Source organism: Octopus bimaculoides, chromosome 4 (genome assembly GCF_001194135.2).
Source record: "Octopus bimaculoides isolate UCB-OBI-ISO-001 chromosome 4, ASM119413v2, whole genome shotgun sequence".
Classification (NCBI taxonomy): Eukaryota; Metazoa; Mollusca; class Cephalopoda; order Octopoda; family Octopodidae; genus Octopus; species Octopus bimaculoides.
In genome coordinates this window covers 87,973,126-87,978,152 of record NC_068984.1, presented here as the reverse complement: position 1 = coordinate 87,978,152, position 5,027 = coordinate 87,973,126, and positions in this window count along the sequence as shown.

Here is a 5,027-nt window from a genome sequence, read left to right as displayed (position 1 = left end):
AAACACCACAAAGTACTGTACTGAAACCATAAAATAAATCTAGACAGGTTACTGAGAGATAACTTGAATATTTATGTTTTCGTTGGGTATTGAGGCAATGTGAGTATATTTGCATGATCACACAAACTATTGTAAGAGACCGTACTCATTCGCACACCATGGTAATGTGAGATATTATAGAAATAATAAAAATAAAATTAAAGCAGTTACTAGTTTTATATTTATTACGTTTATTGTTTTTCATAATAATGTTCACCCGCCGTTAACGACGATGGCCAAGACATCATATGAGAGAAGATGGGTCATAGGGCGTCCAGCTGTGGCCGATCAGGCCGATGTGTGCTCGGATTTTTGTCACACCTTGTCTTTGGATACACTTCAAAAAAAAAAAAAAATGTCTCATATTCTTAATTCAACGGTGTCATCCAATTTCCCTTTTGCAACTCAGTTTCTTATTAATTAAAAGTTATAAAATTAAAACAAAACCTTATATCAGTCGCATTAGGTTTTTAGCTGTATATCCAATAGAAATCTAAAATATATCTTATCAGTGATGCGGGCCTTTTATACTTTAAAAATATTAATGAAATACTTTTAAAACATTTATAAAGTATTGTATACTTATTAGAATTGTCATATGTTAATTGTTATTAACTGACATATGGCAGATATCTATTAAATTTTGACAAGTTTATTGTTCATTGTTGTGATTCATATCAGCGCTCTTATGATTGAATACATTCCAACCAGGAACATTCGTCCCTTTCTAAGGTAATGCATATTCAGGACCACATTATCAATAATTTACTTCCATTTTCAAAGCAATAAGATAGGATTTCAAGGAGAGTTGTCTGCTATCTCTAACAGAGTGAACGACTGCATAGAGCAGGCATGGGCAACATTTTTTCGAGAAGCGGGCTGCATGAGACATGGCTCATCCTCAAGTAGGCCGCACTAAAAAGAAAAAAAATTCGACGTTAATTTTTGTTAGGAGTGTCATTCATAAAGTCACACGGGGCTGTAGTGTGCCTATGACTGGTAAGAGTTTTCCTCAATTGCTTGTCTCCTGTCTTAGCGCAGTTTTTGAGGTCCATTTCTTACGATATTAAAGGATGGGGGATGAGAATGTGAGTAAAAAAAAAGTCTTCAATCTTCAATCTTGATCCGTATTGACTGGTAAGAAAAAAAAACTTAGGGACTTGTGAAGTAATACAGAACCATTATCCTTCTGCTGCTAATGCCATTAGATGGAACCGTTTAGTTTACAATCCCAATAAATTTATGATCATGTGGCTACAATATCTTGGTGTATTATTATATCGATTCATATCATATCCAATAAATTAAAGCTTTAATGTTGGTTTCGAATTGTGGCACAAGCCCAGCAATTTCGGGGAAAGAGAGTAAGTCGATTACATAAACCCCAGCACTCAACTGGTACTTATTTTATCGATCTCAGAAAGATGAAAGGCAATGTCGACCTTGGGGGAATCTGAACTCAGGACGTAAAGACAGACGAAATGCCGATAAACATTTTGCTCGGCGTGCTAACGATCCAGCTACTTCGTCGCCTTCATTACATTTTTAATTTTAATTTCAAAAGTATTCCGCCGAGGTCGATTTTGACTTGCATCCTTTCGGGGTCGATAAAATAAGTATCAGTCGAACACTGATGTAATTGAAATTGATGGCCTTCTGCCAAAATTTGAAATCAAATTTTAATTCGAAAAAATACCGATTGTACACACCGTTCATTAGGTACTGATGCATTAGTTGCAATAAGTTTCTAATTAAAACATATTACTGGATAGCAATCTGTATATCTTACTTAATGTGGATATACTGTAAGAATATCCACATTAAGTATTCGTCTTGAGAAAGCATGTCATACGAATGTATAGTGCTGAAAAGCAGAAACTATATATTGATACTTCTCTGAATTTAATATCCATGTTAAGTAATATATGCACATTGCTATTCGGTACTAATTATACTGCTTCCGTCGCTATCAACGAATATTAGTGGGTTACTTTACATAGTGTATTATTTTAACAATTGTGGACGCAATTTTTTTTGATATCATGTAGCTATTTTGTAGATTAGAAAATACAGCATTGATCAACTACTTTCAAGGAACTTTTACTAATATTTTGAGATGGCGAACGAACTTGACAGCTCATTTCACCGCACGAGATACACTTAAAAATTAACTCAGAGCAATCAGCTGAGTATAATCCAAGAAATCAGAAACGACCAGAATTTAATGTCGAGCTCTATCATACTAAGCACTCTGTCTCTATGATTTTACTGTTTTGTGGCTTATTGCTTCATCAGCTTTAAAACTAAACATTGATATCAGAAGATACACATCGTCTTCAAATATGCGTACGAGAAAGTAATACGGTGATTCCAGTAATACATTAAAGCGAGAAAGATTGCAAAATATATTCTTTTCTATTCTAGGCACAAGGCCCGAAATTTTGGGGGAGGGGGCCAGTCGATTAGATCGACTCCAGTACACAACTGGTACTTAATTTAGCGACCTGGAAAGAATGAAAGGCAAAGTCGACCTTGGCGGAATTTGAACTCAGAACGTAAAGACAGACGAAATACCACTAAGCATTTTGCCCGGCATGCTAACGTTTCTGCCAGCTCGCCGCCTTAGATTGCAAAATATATAGATGTTTTCGATCTAGTTTGGGTTCTTTGCCATCAAATTTGATGGCAAAGAATCCAAACTAGATCGAAAGCATCTATATTTATAAAAAAAGATATATACGTGCAGGTGTGTTTGTGTAGCTTAGAGGCTCGCTTCACAATTACGTGCTTTTCGGTTCAGTCCCATTGCTCTGTACTTTGGCCAAGTGTCTTCTATTACAGACCCGAGTTAATCTTTGGTAGACAGAGACTATGTGGAAGCCCGTCGTATACATATCCCTGTGTGTTTGTGTTGATCCTCCACCACCTCTTGACAGCTGATGTTCGTTTTTGTACATCCCAGTAACTTAGTAGTTAGGCAAAAAAGACCGAAAGAATAAGTATCAGATTTTAAAATAATAACTGGGGTCGATTTGTTCGACTAAAACCCTGAAGGATAAAAGATTTTTTTTTTAAATCAAAGAAATTATCGCAAAAAGAAATTAGACGACCTTCTTTTATATTTTTGGTTAAGGAAGCATATTTAGGGAAAGAAATTCTCGGGTCAGTTGGCTTGCTGGTCAAATGAAATTTGTCGTATTAATTTGGAGCTTGAATATTTGTAAATTATTATATTTAGAGGGTATATTGTTAGAAATACAGTATCCATCGCTGAAATGAGGTAGCGTACTGTGTATAAAGTGATGAAATAAGCAATAGAAAGTAGAGGTGCATGTACAATAGACAAAGCGGGAAACAGGTGCAGCAAAAATAATTTCAGTTTTGAAGATGCTCATGGGTATCAGTTGCTAATAACAGTCAATAAATTAAAGGCCCTCTGCAAAGCAGAGTTTAATAATCCAACTGGAGACGTTATTTCCGAAACCTGTCTGAGATTGTGGCAAACAAAAAGAAGACACCAGCTTAGATATTAGAACAGTAATCCATAATAATCCTGAAGTTGAAGAGACAGTAAAATTATGAAATACAAAATTTATGAATGTTATCGTTGGCGACAATTAGTTCTTGTGCATGTTAGAGACTACTTTAAATTGTAAGAAATTTATGGATAGTGTGGGGTTGTGATAAGGTCTTTTAGTCTAGTAAATTTCTTTTCTTAAATCAGTTAGATTTCGTTCTGGTGAATTTGATTACCATATTATCAACTCCTTTAAATGATACAATACATGTTGGAATTAATAGAAAAAATATATTTCTGGTGAGGATCAGTGTGTTGTTAATTGACAAAACGCTTAATTAGAAAATACTCGAAGACAAAATGAAACATTTGTCGCATACATAATGTATTAAATATAATAAAAGAATATTTGACGAAGAGGAGGAAACTGAGGCGTTAACAATTGCTGCGGATTCGAGTAATTTTCTACGAACGTTTTCTCTGAAAGTTTTCTTGTTTAAAAGTAAAATAGAGCAATATGTGTTTCATCATGCTATAAAGGACTCCATTATAGAAGAATACATTTTTTGTGAAGGAAGATTTTCAGTATCTCGTTGACAATCACCAAAGGAAGTAATTCAACATTTTTTAAAGGAGTGTCGTTGTTCATACTTTCTATTTTAGAAACTCTGGCAAGCTGGAATGGGGATACTCTCAGAGGAGTTACCGTTTCATACTTGAGTATTTTTTATCTTTCAAGACAGAATTGCGAAAAGATCCGTTTGCATAAAAAAATAAAAGAATTAAAGTGACGTATATTTAAAGGTTATGGTTGAAGTTGTTGACCATCATATTCAGATTTAATCTGATTTTCAGGTGTAATATATCTGGGACTATCATATACAACATTTCCTTATTTGTTGTAGCGGTTTGATCTGCTAGAAGAGTTTGTGCTCGTGACATTCCCTGCCCTCCGAGACCAGTAGAATAGACATCGTTAAAATTCTTACTGTACAGCTCGAATTAACAGCTGGAACTCCAGAAAACCTATATTCTGAGGCAGAAAGATTGGGGAACGTAGTATAGGGTCCGGTAGGGAATATAATATGAGTTATAAGAAAAAGAGAGACTAGTGAGTTGAACATCCCTGAGTAGGGATGGCACGGGGCTACTTTACTCCGAGGAGCGGCAACCACTGTAACAGAGGTAGAAAAGGCAGAATAAAGAGTGTACGTCTGTAGACAAGAGATTGTAATGTATTAGAAAAGCTTATTATCGAAAAGCTTATTTTTGACGTACAAAGGTATGCTTGTATTTGTAGTTGTGACAGCGCTGCAGCTGCTAGAACTATATTCCACTCTGGGTCTTAGTTTCGTAAAAAAAGCTGAGAATAAATTAAGGGAGATTTGAATTATACATATTTCTAGGATTCCAAGCGACCAGATAGAGGCCTTCTCATGAAAATTGAAGATAACACAAGAGAGCCAGAATA